The sequence below is a fragment of the Ascaphus truei genome, chromosome 1 (assembly GCF_040206685.1).
Source record: "Ascaphus truei isolate aAscTru1 chromosome 1, aAscTru1.hap1, whole genome shotgun sequence".
In the NCBI taxonomy this organism is placed as follows: Eukaryota; Metazoa; Chordata; class Amphibia; order Anura; family Ascaphidae; genus Ascaphus; species Ascaphus truei.
The window spans coordinates 532,635,320-532,652,846 of NC_134483.1; positions in this window are offsets into that span (position 1 = coordinate 532,635,320).

The window sequence follows — 17,527 nt, forward strand, 5'->3', positions numbered from 1 at the left end:
AAAATGAGAAAAGAAAATATAGGACCCTTTCAGTGTGAGATGGGTAGGCAGATTATTGGAGATAAGGAAAAAGCAGAGGTATTAAACAAATTCTTTGCCTCTGTGTTTACCAGGGAAGAATCACTTTCAACAGTAGTGCCGCAGGAGGAAGCCACAACCTCCATATTAATGAACAATTGGTTAACTGAGGAAGAAGTTCATAGGCAGCTTGAAAAAATTAAAGTAAATAAGGCACCTGGCCCCGATGGCATACATCCAAGGGTTCTCAAGGAGTTAAGCACAGTAATAGCCAAACCATTACATTTAATATTCAAGGACTCCATTTCAGCAGGCTCAGTACCACAAGATTGGCGTAAAGCAAATGTGGTACCTATATTTAAAAAGGGAGTGTGACAGTGAGGGGGTAACCAGGCATCAATAAAGGTATTATGCCCGGCTGGTTACCTCTGAGACATATTTTGGGCTTTAGAGTGTCAGCTCTTGGACCTATTTGTCGTACATGAAATGTATGTGATTGTACAACAAGAAAGAATTTCTATGTGTTTTACCTTTCCAGGGGTGCCGGCAAGCAGAGATTGCTGGGCTATGAGTTTCAGGGGGGATTTTGCGGAGAAAGACTTATCAGATTGTGCCAAGATAGGCGGGGTCCATAGTTGCTGGGCGCCCCAATAATGTACCCGGGAGTGAGGTCATTCAGCCCGGATACATGTAGGCACAAGGCTCCGGTCAAAATCCTGCTCTGGAAATGCTTTCGCGACTCACCGCTATGACTCCCTGCTTCAGCACAGACCAGAAAGGTAAGCGAGGCATAGGGGTGTAAAGTATTCCCAGGATGGTACCAGGGTCCCCCCAGTAACAGATGGATCCCCAGTTCAATCAGTATAGAGGTTCTGGGGGTACTCCAACCATATATGAGGTTGCGAGGGTTTTTAAGAAAACTAAGTCCGGTTTTCAGTGTATAGAGAAACCAGCCGTGAAAATGAACCTGCGCGTTTTTTCATTCTACCCAAAGAACTTAGAAGAAATATGTGAAAAGTATATTTTACTACATGTTGTTTTAATGGTATATATGCTTGTGCACGGTATTATGAGCTTGGGACTTCCAGGTCCATGGTTCCGAGAGACTGTGTGGCTACCAAGCTTGGTGCCACCAAGCCTGCTCGGTCCAGGACATGAAAGCCTCAGAGGTTGCCAAAGTGTGAAAGCCATTTGGGCAGCGGAGTTACCCTCAAGTGTACATGTCCTGGGATGAATGGAAGTCATCGGACCACCATTTGCCCCAGCCGAGTCTTTGAGGAACCTAACTCCGTGGGTGGCTTCTGACTGACAAGTGGCAGAGGTTCCAGGTTGGCGCATGCCCTTGTCAGAATCCGAATCCGAGCTTGCCCGGCTTAGATAGACTGGCAACACTCTGATTGGCTGGTAGGATGTTTCCCATGCTCGGATTGGCTGGAGTATTTCATGAATGAACTCTGAAATACTATAAGAATCCCTCAGCCAATCCGTTCGCGAGATTCTACGTGCCAAGACAGCAGCGGCAAATTCGAAATCACCAAAAGATGCTCTGAGAGAAATAGCAGCAAGCCGGCTTCAGAAATTTCAAGTCAAGAAATTTTCTAAGTCCCACTTTTTGCGCCCAAGTTCTCAGAATTGAACGTAGCGGTCACGGCTAGGGATGGAAGCAGATTTAGGCACCAGGACGTTTGGGACTTACTCGCGGTCAAGTTATTTCAAGGCTCCGGAGCTCGTCCAGCGGTGGTGTGTGGAAATACATGCCGATTTGAGTTCTAGGACATTTCGTGAGTCAACCTAAAGAATTTGTTTTACTTCTTATTTCACCTAAGAAAGTCTAGTTTTGTAGCCCAGACCCCCAGTAAGTGTGTTTTTTCATCTGTATTTTGTAATCCACTGTGTGTACGTCTGTTTCTATGGAATAAATGACAATTTATTTTACTAACTTGTTTTGCTCAGTGAATGATCCTGGTAAAAAGGTGTAAATACCTGGTCACCCATGACAGGGAGCTAGATCAGAGCCAGGGATTTACAGACCTGTAAGCCTGACTTCAATAGTGGGGAAGCTACTTGAAGGTTTAATACGGGATAATATTCAGGAATACCTAGAAAAGAAAAAAAAACATTAGTAATAGTCAGCATGGATTTATGAAGGATAGATAATTCCAAACCAACCTAACGTGTTTCTTTGAGGAGGAATTTAAACCAGGGTAATGCAATTGATGTGGTCTAATTAGATTTTGCAAAGGCTTTTGATACGAGGTTGGTGTACAAAATAAAGCAATTGTACTCAGTAAAAATATATGCACCTGGATTGAAAATCGGTTGAAGGACAGACTTCAGAACATAATTTTAAAATAAGTAAAAATATAATTTTAGACTCATTTTGAGTACGTGCAACAGGTCTGTAATGTTCTGAAGCAATGTTCAGAGGGTTATCATCAATGGAACTTTTTCAGGTTGGGTTAAGGTCGTGAGTGGAGTACCTCAGGGATCGGTATTGGGACCCCTGCTTTTTAACTTGTTTATTAATGACCTTGAGGTTGGCATCGAGAGCAAAGTCTCCATCTTTGCTGATGATACTAAATTGTGTAAGGTAGTAGAATCAGGATGTAATTTCTCTCCAGAAGGACTTGGAGTGACTGGAAACTTGGGCGAGTACAGTAAATGGCAGATGAGGTTTAATACAGATAAATATAAGGTTATGCATTTGAGAAGCAAGAATAAACAAGCAACTTACAAATTATATGGGGATAAAAAAAAAAACATTAGTAATAGTCAGCATAGATTTATGAAGGATAGATAATTCCAAACCAACCTAACGTGTTTCTTTGAGGAGGAATTTAAACCAGGGTAATGCAATTGATGTGGTCTAATTAGATTTTGCAAAGGCTTTTGATACGAGGTTGGTGTACAAAATAAAGCAAATTGTACTCAGTAAAAATATATGCACCTGGATTGAAAATTGGTTGAAGGACAGACAACAGAGGGTTATCATCAATGGAACTTTTTCAGGTTGGGTTAAGGTCGTGAGTGGAGTACCTCAGGGATCGGTATTGGGACCCCTGCTTTTTAACTTGTTTATTAATGACCTTGAGGTTGGCATCGAGAGCAAAGTCTCCATCTTTGCTGATGATACTAAATTGTGTAAGGTAGTAGAATCAGGATGTAATTTCTCTCCAGAAGGACTTGGAGTGACTGGAAACTTGGGCGGGTACAGTAAATGGCAGATGAGATTTAATACAGATAAATGTAAGGTTATACATTTGTGAAGCAAGAATAAACAAGCAACTTACAAATTATATGGGGATAAATTGGGAAATTCCTTGATGGAGAAGGATTTAGGAGTGCATGTAGACAGCAGGCTTAGCAATAGTGCCCAAAGCCATGCAGTAGCTGCAAAGCAAACAAGATCTTATCTTGCATTAAACAGGCAATGGATTAAGGGAAGTAAACATAATTATGCCCCTTTACAAAGCATTAGTAAGAACATACCTTGAATATGGAGTACAATTTTGGGCACCACTCCTTAGAAAAGACATTATAGAACTACAGAGAGTGCAGAGAGAGGCGTCTAAGAGGGGATATGACAACAATATACAAATATATTAAGGGACAGTACGAGGAGCTTTCAAGTTCTTTTAAGTTATTTATTTTTCCCCTTATGAGATATCATTGGGTGATATGTCACTGGGGTTTTTTGTTTGCCTTCCTCGGGATCAATAAGTAAGTATAGATATAGGATAAAGTATCTGTTGTCTAAATTTAAATGGGTTGAAATTGATGGACACGTCTTTTTTCAACCTTATCTACTATGTAACTATGTAACTATTTATCAAGTGTTTTACCAGGAAGTAATACATTGAGAGTAACCTCTTGTTTTCAAGTATGTCCTGAGCACAGAGTTATGATGACAAATACATGGTTACAAATACAGTTACATAAGTGAACAGGGTTATACATTGTATACAAAACATTGCATGCACAGTTAAAGATAATATATGTTATAGGCGTATGTAACAGTTACAGACCAGGTTAAAATGAGAGACAGCTTTAATTTTGCAAGAACTTAGACTGGTGGCAGTTTGGTGAGTCTCCAGTAGATTGTTCCAGTTGTGAGGTGCAAGCTAAGAGAAGGATGAGCGACTGAATTCCTTGTTGAACCTTGGGACCATGAACAGTCTTTTGGTGTCAGATCACAAGTGATAAGTGCTGCGTGTGGTAGGGGTGAGGAGCTTGGAAAGTTCTTGGCACCCTCTCTATTATTGCTCACTATACCAGCCCTGCGCAAAGTCTAGCACCCTGAGACAAGGTAAACAACTGCTGAGCATCACCTGCACATATGCAACCCCTCTTCAAAGACACAGGAACCTATTGGTGTGGCTCCTCTTCTGTTGCCGTGGGGTTGAGATGTTACATGTGTTTGACAGGATATGTAAAGCACGTTGGACTCGATTGAAAGTAGTTCTCTCTCCCTCCCCTCTTCCACCATGTATCATTATTCGACCTTACACTGCCTACAGTCCACCAGAACTGGCACTTGTCCTGTAAATTGTGTTAAAGAACAAAACAAGGACAAATAGCTTGGGTATACAGTAATTTGCACAAGGATCAAGCCAATTAAGAACAAAAACAATCAAGCATTATCAACATAAGGTTTATTATACCGTCATCATTTCAGAACCCTTTGGGGCTTTCATAAATAAATATTTATTTTGGGATATATTCATCAACACACTTTTGAAGCAAGATTCCTGAATTTCCCCTTGTGTCTCATAGCACCAGTGTATTCAGGCACTATGCTTCAATTTTCATTTGTGTCTTAGTTGCATCACTTGAACTTCCATATTTCATAACTAAAAATGAATACTTTAACTTCGGCCTTGTTTGGAGATGACATGAGATGAGCTGTAAATGAACCTTCGATGATAGAGAATTTTGGATTCGTCTCAGGATACAAAATGCATTTTGATCAATTTGAATATCTTTGACTAAATAAAAACCCACAAATTAAAACTAAACACGCCCTTAAATTTGTTCAGGCCATTCAAAATCTCCAATATCTCAGTATGGCTAAACCTAAAGGATTTTGAAGAGTTAAACATAAAATATATCATAAGAAAAGTTACAAAATCCCGGTGTCAGATTAGATTATAAACTCATCTGGGCAGGGACTGCGTCTCTAACAATTCCTAGGATATGGTCTTAACATCCAGACCACCTCAAAAAGACTAACCTATATGTCCTTACAACTACACTAAACTGTTTAATAAAATACAATATAAAATACAATATTAAACGAACAAACATACTGCATATCCTTAATACAAAAATATATAAATATATAAAAATCCTGTGGCTGTAAAACTCATAGCTGAGGAGACAAACACATTAATACATGAAAAATATTAAATAAGGATAAGGAAAGCAATTAAATGGACTCAAAGAGAAAAAAAAGGGGGGGGCGGGGGGTATATAGACTTTGATTTGGCCTCATTTCTGCAAGACAGTTAAAATATCATACTGTAGTTGGGTTAACATCCCCCCCCCCACCACCTTTTTTCTCTTTGAGTCCATTTAATTGCTTTCCTTATCCTCATTTAATATTTTTCATGTATTAATGAGTTTGTCTCCTCAGCTATGAGTTCTACAGCCACAGGATTTTTATATATTTATATATTTTTGTATTAAGGATATATCTTTGTTCATTTAATATTGTATTTTATTAAACAGTTTAGTGTAGTTGCAAGGACATATAGGTTAGTCTTTTTGAAGTGGTCTGCATGTTAAGACCATATCCTATAATGTCCAATTGTTTATTCTATTTTTAATTAACATCCAGCCCTCCCGGTTTGTAATTGCCCAATGGGAGTGACAGGATCACAATATGTGCGCTATAAATAAGTCCACATGAACGACAGTGCTCCATACCCCTGACGAAGTAACGTCAACAGTCACAAAACGCGTAGGGTGGGGCATAACTTTGCATATGCAAAGCATAGGAACAAGCATAGGAAGAGAGCTGCGCACAGCGGTGATGTCATCAGGAGGATCCCGTGTATCGAGTCGCGCCGCGAGGAGGAGAGAAACATGGATCCAGCCTAACCATCTACACCGAGCCCTGAGTACTCACGCTTGCGGATGGCACATTGTATTTTACACTGCAGGATCCGTGAACATGTGAGCGCATTTCTGTCTCTGCTGTTTTAAATAAATTGTTTTCGGTACCGTACTATGTTGTTTTTATGCATTTTATGGGTACTGTGCCTGAGAACCTGCGGAGGTGACAAGTAATAGAGGAATCTGTGGCATTCAGCTTCCAGCCCAATTACCCCACAAGAACAAGATAACGATACCTTTCAAAGTCCCCTATCACTTACTTGATGTAAGTAGTTAGCTGCAGAGTGGATGAGTCCTGCTGCTTAGAGGTTACTGCACAATGATCTCTCTGTTTTTTGTTTCTCTCTTCAGAGTTGAACTGCACTGAAGAATCTCCAGCAAGTGTTTCTGTGCAAACGGACTGATATTACTCCTGTGTAACCCTTATTCCCCCCCCCCTAGACTCATCTGACATATCTAGGGTGTGTGGGGGCTGATTACATGTACTGGGTGGTGCGTACCTGCGTGGAACAGGAGGGCCTGAGTCTCCTGCGGTGGTGTGGGGGATAACAGGACCAGGCTTCTGGGGTAGTAAAGACAAAAAATAAAAACCGAGCGCTTCTCAAAAATAAGTGAATATTAAATAATAAAGTAATTATACGATATACGTGACAGTGATGTTCAATTAATAATCAGTACACAAATTGTGTTTAGTGACCTTCACCAAAGTGTGAAAAAATATATAAATATTAAAGTGCAATACAATAATGAAAAAGCAGCTCTACACCCTTAAGACGGACTGTTCAGGTCCAGATGGTTCTTGTGCAGGTTTTCAAATTGGAGCGGAGCGCTGGGTGACTCAGGATTATGAAAAAGAAAAATAAATGCAATAGTGCAGATGGTATAACAATGATAGTCTGAATAAAAAATGTTCTCTGTAATAGTTGTACTCACAGATTGTACTATCAAATATAAGTGTATCAGAGACCCTTCTCTCTCTGATGGGAGCCCTTTAATGGATACCCCTCAGAGTGGTGTCTTGATACTGGAAGCTTGTAATATGGTGGTTCAATTATTCTCCCAGGGGTATGTGAAAGTGAAAACACACAATAGAGTAGTATAGTCTAAATTGTATTAGCAGCAATCGATAAATATATGTATAATACACTCACATTTTGTAATAAAATAATGATCGAGGGAGAGGACAGCTGTGGATGGAGAACGCCGTTTTTTCCAGGAGCGGAGGAGCCCTTCCGCATACGTCACTGATGCCCTCGTCACGTCCTGTGTCGTCTTGGGTCAGGGCGGAAGAGGCTGCCTGGTGTATCCGTCTCCTGATGGTTTGCCAGCAGTTGTCTCCCGATCTCCTCAGCACAATCACCTCCCACAGCGGATCGATTCTACGAGTTTCGCTGTGGCTTCTTCAGGAATCGAATTGGTTAACCCCATAGGTCCTCCCTTATATATATAGTCCATCATAAATTAACATAGGGCTAATCAGGGGGTCCTATCAGCTGATTGCAATTTTATGTATGATTTACATATCATGGGTAATGGAGATGTATGTCAGTTATTTTAAACAGTGCAAACAATATAAAAAAATATAAAAAATTATAAAAAAATTCATATTCTCTAATACAATTAATACAATTTCTATTACAACAAATAACACAGTTATATTTTAATTCATAGTATTTAAAACAAAAGATGATGTAAAAAAGAGTATATAAAAGAATATATGAAAAATGTATTAAAAACGACGCAAGGAGTGACGGAGTTCTAAATAGGATGAGGAAGATAGACAAAATTAGATGCAAATACATTCTAAAATATTATAAATATCATATTCTCTTAAAGGAATTATATTAAGAACTTTGATATTAAAATTACCATAATGAAAACACCATATTGTAGTAAAAAACACATAATATATAAGAACAATATTTTAAAAACAATATTTTAAGAACAATAATATTATTAAGAACATGTGTTCAAACCATTATATTAAGAAGGCACCAATGTCTATATCAACATTTAGACCCTTTGGACTGAGGGTCTGTAGCTTATGAATCCAAAAGGTTTCCCTTTTTGCTAATGTATTTAATCTATTGCCCCCCCTCCAATGTATTGGGACATATTCAATACCTTTAAAAGTTACAAAATTGGGATTTGATTGATGACACATATAAAAATGTTTGGAGACATTGTGTGTTAAAATGCCCTTCTTAATATTTAAAAGGTGCTCTAAAATCCGTACTTTTAGAGGCCTTGAGGTACGTCCTATGTATTGGAGACCGCAAGGACACTCTAAAAGGTAGATGACAAAATCCGTTTTACAATTGATGTACCCCTCAATTTTAAAAATTTCACCAGTGGTGTGAGATTTAAAATTGAATTTGTCCTTATGTTTATGCGTGCATGCCTTGCATGCATAACAACCAAAAAAACCTTTTGGTTTATCCAGCCATGTACTAGTCTCTTCATTTTTCTTCTTTAAAAAGGTGGTCGGTGCTAATTTGCTCTTAAGATTTGGAGCTTTTTTAAAAATGACAACAGGTTTATCAGGTATATGATCTTTTAAAATCATGTCATTTTGAAGGCTATGCCAGTGTTTACCTATTATTTTTTTGATCTGTGATGCTTCTCTATTATACTGTGTAAGAAAAGCCATATTAAAATTTACGTTTTTGCTTGTATTCTTATCTTTTGTACTTAATATTTCTTTGCGGTCTACAACGTCTGCTCTAGTGACAGCTTTATCGATAGTGTTTGAGTTATATTTTCTTTCCTTGAATTTATTCAACAGGACCTTTGATTGCTCATGGTATATTTGTTCATCAGTACAGTTTCTTTTAATTCGTCTTAACTGACCATACGGGATATTACGAATCCATTCTGGATTATGGCAGCTGCTTTCTAATATGAAGTTATTGCTATCCACTTTTTTAAAAAATGTTTTCGTTTTTATCAAATTGTTTTCAACATAGATGGTTAAGTCCAAGAATTCTACCTCATTCTTACTCCAATTGGTAGTAAATTTTAGATTCAAATTGTTCTCTCCCATATGTGTGAAAAAAGCTTCAAGTTCTTCTACACTGCCTCTCCATATGAACAGGATATCGTCTATGAAACGATTCCATGAGACAAGGTTCGCACCAAATTCCTGGTTGGACCATATATGATCGTCCTCCCAGACTCCCATAAAGAGATTCGCGTAACTTGGTGCGAACCTCGTCCCCATTGCGGTCCCTTGTTGTTGCAAATAATATGTGTCATTAAACCAAAAATAGTTCTTTTCCAAAATAAATGTTATAGATTCAAGAAGGAAATTAATCTGTTCATCTTTCATTTCAATATCAGTTCTCAATAATCTGTCAATGGCCCTAAGCCCGTCATTATGTACAATGGAAGTATACAGAGATGTAACATCTGCTGTTACTAAAATGTATTCTTCTCTCCATGGAATGTTTTCTAAAATATTAATCACATCTGTGGTGTCTTTGATATAGGATTTAAGTGAACTGACGTATTTTTTGTAAATGGCAATCGATATAATGTGATAAATTACTTGTTAAAGACTCAATACCTGATATAATAGGTCTACCTGGTGGGTTTACTGGATTTTTATGAATTTTTGGGAGAAGATAAAAGAGCGGGAGCTTTACATTTTCTTTCCAGAGATATTTAAATTCTCCTTCATTCAAAATTCCCTGCTCTTTTCCTTTTATTAATAAAGTCTTCTGGGGTAGTAGCCTCCATTCTCTTAGTGGTGGTGCAGCGCCTCCATCCTCTATACCTTCCCAGGGATGTGGGGTAGGACCCGTATAGAAGAATAGCCCCTGGTCCCAGGGTGGGTGCTCCATAATCACACAACAGTCTTTAGTAAAAGGTAATGTCTCTCTTTATTTCTCCGAGCCGCGCCCGGCAGTAGTAGCAACAAGCAGCTGCAACAACAGCAATCTCCAGAGCACACACGACCCTCCACTCTGTACAGGCCTCCTCCTCTCCTTCCCTCCAAGTGTGCACTCCGACAGAATGGACTGTGGTGGGGCCTCAATACCCCACTGCCCACCTCAGAGGGTATCCTCTGGGTGGGGGATGGATTCTCCCCATCACCCCCTCATCGGGCTGAGAGGCATTGGTCCACCTGAACTCGGCTCGCTCTCCAAATGTAATAGGCCAGAGTTCTCTCTCTCTCTTGCTTGCTCCCAGGACGGAGCTTGGTCTACTCCTCCAACTCCCAGGACAGGACAGCTCAAGAGCCGGATGAGAACAGACTGTCACTTACAGGAACTGGCTGCTAAATAGAGTCAGCCCCACCTCTCATGATGTCAGCAAGACCTCCCCTCTGTCTCACGCCTGCAGCAGAGTCAGGGGCCTGCATCTATCACTCAAGGTAGGGCATGAAGGGGGAAAACCCATGATTACTACTGGCACCTGCCCTTAACAGGACTTACCACAGTAGGAGGAAGACATGTATAGCCTGTGCTGTTTACAGGGGGCTACACTTGTAATGAAGGACTGTTTCTGCTATTGATGATTGATATTTTCTATCAGTCAGTGCGCCAAGGACTATTTTTCCCTTGTATTTCACTTAGTGGTTAATACCAGTAAGGTAATGAAGGGGTTAAGCCCTCCCGCTACCACCCGGGAGGCCTAAACATCCATCCCTGGGGCTACTACCCTCTTCACCCAATCCCTCCACCCACAATAAAATACACGCAACAATCCTATTGCCCACTTCCTCTACCCCCACCACCCCCCCCCCCCCAACACATACAGTACAGTAATGGGCAAAATTACTATTATCCAGATATGGATGATAGTGCATTTGCCATTATAAAATCAAACAATAGCCAGCCAGCATAAATAAAGTAAATAAAACGTTCCACTTGCCTCTGCCATCATGAAGGGCGTCCTCGTCAGCATACTGCATGTCCATCAATGAAAAAAAGCAATGGGGAGCACTACGAAAAATAGAGAACTGGAAAAAATAACAAAAAGTTTATTGAGGCATATAGCCTAAGTAAAAAGAGAAACTACAAACGCGTTTCTTGCATGGGGCGCTTTATCAAAGAGTAATTTCATGAGTCTAGGAGAAGTCTCTATATAGGTCCTCCCCATCGGAAATACTGCCTACCTGTGTCCCAGATAAATGAATCCCCCGTTAACAATATCCATTCATTGTTCATTCCAGATGAACAACATCGTACACTGGCAGATGTGATCTGCCAAGCAGAATGTGCATTTTACATAATTAGCTGAAACCGTCACTCCCTCAATGGCAGAAGTGGATAGAGAAGATTTGGAAACAATGACTTTGAAGATAATAGGTGCTCAGGTATTGACAGAAATTCCAAAAAGCTTTAGAAAATGGGAGCCATATACAGTATTATGTTTTTGAACAAAAATTGAAGGAAAACGGTTGCGATCAGTTTCTCAGCATACGGCACATAATGGAACTTAAATAGACATATTGTCAGATAATATGGAGAACATTAAGAGGGCACAGAGAAGTGTGCACTACCAGAGGATTCACTTCGTTGCACACCACCCTCATAAAACATAACATTTATTAGGTATAATAAAACATGTATCACTCTATTGTGAGTATAAACAGTAATTAAAAAGGGAAGTAGTAGGACGAGATGGCTCCAGGAGCTGACATAAATTGCAGTGAGGCTCAAATAAATAAGTGGTATCAATAAACACTAATGAGTCAAACGAAACATAATCTACTTTAATAAGAATGTGAGCTGCCCGCGTAGAGTAATAAAGCTATAAACGTGCTTGCATAAAAGCAGGCTAGCAGTGACTCAGTTCACTAAGGGTGTTAGTGTCAAACAAGGAGTTTATAGCCGGAACTCCCTGCCCATGTGATACACCTAAACACTGGACATATACATATGCACAGTGGTGCCACAATCTAAATAATTAATGTAGCATCAGAACGTCCCTTTTTAGATCTGTGCAGGACATATGCTGCTGATTGAAAACACAGCCATGTGTCACCTAAAACTAGGGATAGTGCACAGTGATTAGGGTGTAACCACACGCTTCAGAAAATAATTAACGGTTTGTGGTAATGTCTGGCAAAGAGTGGAAAGTAACAGCCTGAACTGATTAACCACAATGTAGCAAGCAAGTGGAGCAGCGTCTGCAGTCTGACCATGCACTTAATAGACACTTACTGTAGGTCAAATGTATCACATTATTAGTAACACTGTTAGCTCAGTATTTTGCCTCACATGGTTATGATAAGGCTGCTAAGATGGAATAAGCAACAATGTAAGGGCCAGACCTCAGGGATAGTGTAAAAAGAGTGACTAAACACCGGGCGGTCTTAAAACCCAACCATGCAGTGATCAATCAAAACTGAAAAGTGACAAGCTATATGTACTTACAGTGGTGAATGTCAGAGAACACAACATATATAGTAATAAAATATTGAGAAAAAATACGCTGCTCAAAACCCCGGAGAACTGTCCTTGGAGTTCTTGAATGTTGAGTCCTCTCGACATGGAGAGCGCAGAATCATAAAAGATGCAAAAACAAGAGAAAAATACACAGGGTAATATTGCAGTGGGCTAGAGTGATAGAAGTGTTTATGAAAACTCAAGGTGCAACCACTAAAGCTGCGCTTATAGTGCCGGCAACGCGACATCACCGTCGCGGCAAAACAAATGCATTGTCGCCGTGGCCAGCACTTATAGTGCACGCGAAGGCAACAAAGCGACGGAGCGACAGTGCTACCAGAAATCTGGTAGTCACTGATATTTTATTTTTTTTCGGCCACGGTCTCCCCTTGCAGCCAATCGTGAGCTTCTCCATGCCTCTGCCCGCCCCTTTTATGCCGTCATCCAGCGACATCGCCTAAACTTAAAAATACAACTCGTCGCAATGGCGACGGTGATGGGTGACGTCATCGGTCGCGTCGCCGGCTGTGTAAGCTCAGCCGAACATGGCCCCAAACAAGAACGGGCAGTGGTATAAATCTAAGACACAACCAGATGTATTCTCTGCCGTAGAACCCTTCAGATGGGGATCACTCCAGAGTCATCAGAAAGGATCTACACCAGAGAATACATCTATTTGCGTCTTGGATTTATACCACTGCTCGTTTTTTATCTGGGGCCATGTGTGTGGTGGCACCTTGAGTTTTCATAAACACTTTTATTCCTCCAGCCCATTGAAATATTGCCCTATGTGTTCTTCTCTTTTTTTTTTTTTGCATCTTTTACGATTCTGCGCTCCCCATTTGGAGAGGACTCGGTGATCGTGTACATATAGTAGATCACTAGCACACAATACAAAGACATTCCACAATGGAAGAAGGCAATCAGTTACGATCGATGACTAGCAAAAGCGCTGTGGGGAGGAGGTACTAAACACTTACTAACTTAAATTTCACTCTTGCTAAGCCCTACAACTCTAGAAGTAACCCGCCGGTGCCCACTACTGCAGACCCATGTCAGTGTCTGCTGACATCACGCTACGTGCCCGACGCACATTTCTCTCCTATTAGGCTTTGTCAGGGGCAGTTTTGCGTCCAGCGCCTCGGCTGTGTTTTTAAAGGGAACCGTTTCACATGGTGACCCACAAAATGCAGGCATTGCGCATGCGTGAAGGGATACTTGCTAAGGTAATCATATGCTTGGATCCTGCGCAGGTGCAGGGAAGGGGAAAAGCCCCGTTTCCATGGTAATTAGATGCAAACACATAGTGCATGTTCTATAGAACCCAACAGCCTAGTGGGCTTCACAGCAGAAAGTTCCATGCACAAATCATTGAGTGTGTCATGTAAATCCAACAAAATCATTAATAATATTCAACCAAAGATAATACATCATAAAATAGTAAACCAATCATAAATAGTTAGTGTATACAATAAGTAGCACGGTGACATTCATCAGATCTTGCCAAATGGTCACATCATGGTAGGTAAAAATAACAACAAGGGCTTTCTCTTGGTAATGAATACTAAGGGCCTCATGCAGAGAGCATAGAATTTTAAAATTGGCGAATTTCATAAAAAGTAGCTTTTTTGGAGAGTTTTATTCTCCATATGCAGAAAAGTGCGAATTCTGCTATGTTTAACATGGATGCGTGTGGCGAGTTTAAATTGGCGAGATGCGCGCTTCAGAAACGTGTAAAAACAAATTCGCGCCTTTTTTTTCCCCCTTTACTATAGGCGGCGAGCGCCATCTTGCCATCTTTCCCAGGCGCGGCAAAAATGCGAGAATCGCGCCATTTTTTGGCGCGAACAGCCGCTACATGCCGTTCGCACATCTCTGCATTCGGAGAGTTTTAAAAATGGCGAGATGGATGTTCTCGCCAGCCGCGAGGCGAGTTTTAGACATAGGAAAAAAAAATTGGCGCGTTTTTCGTAACTCGACATTTTCTGCCGTTTTCTGCGCGAAATTGAACAAAAAATGGCGAGTTTTGAAATAACGATGCTCTCTGCATGAGGCCCTAAGATCTTTGAGAGATTGTCAGACAATAAAGAAGTTGAGTAAGTATATGAATAATGGATTGTAATAATCGATCGCATTGTGAGTGATTAATAATGCATACAGTTTACAGACATGAGTAGATTTTCTATGTCTTTATAAATCTAATTTATTGCATGTAATTTTAATTTATTTGAGTATAATTGATTTATGAAAGTATACATTTATATTGTTGGTTTGTCAGTGTTTTATTTGGACTACCCTGTTCTGTTTAAAGAATGTTTGTAATGAAAGAAACATCATTGATGACGTGTAATACCTGCTGATCATTGAATGTCACATGTTGTTACTTCAATAAAAATAAATCCATAGGTGAGATCTATCATTGTAAACTATGTACATGTGACTCTAGAATATGGTACCCATATGTGTTACAGATCTGCCGTACATAAAACCTACCTGCAAACATATTGCAAATATTAAACATGTTGCAAATATTTGTAGTCTTCAACTTAAAACACTGTTATACAAGGGAACTGTGTGTATACTTCAGCAACTCAATGTATAATTCATAAGAATCCCAATTAAAATGGTCAATAATGGATAAAGAAATGGAATCTATAAAGGTTAATAAAAAAATCAATACTATACACCATCAATATCTAAGAAGCTACAGATTGTAGCCGCTGTTATTGATCCTGCTAGCCCCGCCCCCTTCTCGCACGTCAAAATGGTGGATCTTCTCTCACTGATGCCTTGTATACAGTGTGTCCTGCTGAAATGTTCCAGCGACAGCAATAAGGTTGCTACAGTATATCTGTATATATGATATATTACTGCTGTGAAGTGCTATGTACATACAGTGGCGAGAAAAAGTTTGTGATGATTATCACAATGATAATTACGGAAATTCCATGGTCTTTCCATGATAACCTTCTTGAATCCAAACCAGTAATTTCTTAAATATCCAATAAAGTTTAAATTAAACAATTCCATGTCTTTTGCAACAAAATGATGTATGAATTAGACAAACAATGAGTAATATTCGGGTATGTGCAAAAGTAAGTGAAAACCTGGTTTTATCAGCTAAATTAAAGGGGGTAATTGGAATCAGGTGTTTAAATAATTAGGTAGATGTTCAGGTGTGAGTTTGGGGGGCCCCACCCTATATAAAGATCAGAGTTTGGTCTTCACCTTACACCTGTGTGTAAACATGTCATGCCACGATCAAAAGAAATTTCTAAGGACCTCAAAAAAGCAGTTATTGATGCTCATCAGTCTAGAAAGGGTCATAAAACAATGTCTATGGATTTGGGGCACTAACAATTCACTGTGGGACAGAGTCTACAATGCAGAACATTGCTGCTTGTCTGAAGTTCACCAGAGAGCACATTGATGATCCACAAGACATTGAAAAATGTTTCTGGGCAGACGAGTCAAAACTAGAACTACATTATGTAGCCTCAATGAGAAATGTTATGTTTGGCAAAAACCACACAATCCGTTCGAACAGAAGAACCTCATCTCAACCGTCAAGCTTGGTTGTGGGAGTGTGATGGTTTGGAACTGCATTGCTGCCTCAGGATCTGGACGGCTTGCCATCATTGATGCAACCATGAATTCTGCATTGTATCAGCAGATTCCAGAGGAGAATGTCAGGCCATCCATCCATGAGGTGAAGCTGAAGAAAAAGTGGGTCATGCAGCAAGACAATTATCCTCAACATACAAGCAGTTTTTCAAAAGAATGGATGCAGAAGAAGAAATTCCATGTTTTAGAATGGCTAAGTCAATGTCCGGACGTAAACCCCATCGAAATGTTCTGACAGGACCTGAAGCGAGCTGTCCATGCAAGGAAACCCTCAAATGTCGCTGAGTTGAAGCAGTTCTGTAAGGAGGAATGGGCCAAAATTCCTCAAAACCTAAGTGAGAGACTGACCGGCAGTTACAGGAAACGCGCAGTTGAAGTCATTCCTGCTCTAGAGGGCGCCACCATGTACTGAATCTATAGGTTCACATACTGTCACACATGGATATTGAATGTTGAATCATTTGTGGATAAATAAATGTTGAAAGGGTATCATGTTGTGCCATTTGTTTGATGAGGTTATCTTTATATATTATTAGGACTAAGATTAAGATCTATACACATCTTATATACACGTGTGTATACTGTATATACATACAGCAATGTGCTACTTCCTGCTGGCTTCATTTCAGCACGAGACGTGGAGGGTGGGGGGCTGGGTTGTGTGCCATCAAAACCCCCCACGACCACCCCTAAGTGTGTTTCTGGTCATAGAACGCAAGAAACATCTGATCGCAGCATGTCCTATCAGGATATGTCACTATACTTTTATTATTAGAGGATTGATGCTTCAAAATACCATCATGGTATTTTGTATACCAGCAAACAGAGAACATCTGGGGTAAAAGAAACTGCACCACGTGTACAAACAAAATCAGGTCCAGTTTGTTTGTTTTTTTGCCCCATTATCGCTCCACTTTTGCTTTGACACATTGGGGTTATTTACCCAAATCCTCGAGAAACAGAATCAGTACAAACAAACTTCACCGGATTTATCACAGGAAAAACTCCCGATGGGATTAATTTTCTTTGATAAATCTTGGGGAGGGTAGCAGGGGGTGGTAAGGGATGAGAGGGATGTGCACTGATTTTGCCATTGTTTTACAGCCAGGAGATTTTTGTAAATAGTTCTTTATTAAATGAGAAAAGGTTTTGTGTTGCTGGGTAAAGGGTGCAGCAGGGGGGTAACCTAGTAGTGGCATCACTGCCTTTGACTGCTGGGTGTTCAAACCTCACAGTCAGCTCCGTGTGACTTAAAGCAAGGCTCTTACTTCCTCTAATAAATGTAATTATAAGTTCTGGGGGGGGCAAAGACTTTTTGTCCAAAAACTCTATGTACGGCTCTGCGTGTACTGCCCTGCTTTATAAGAAGCAAGAAT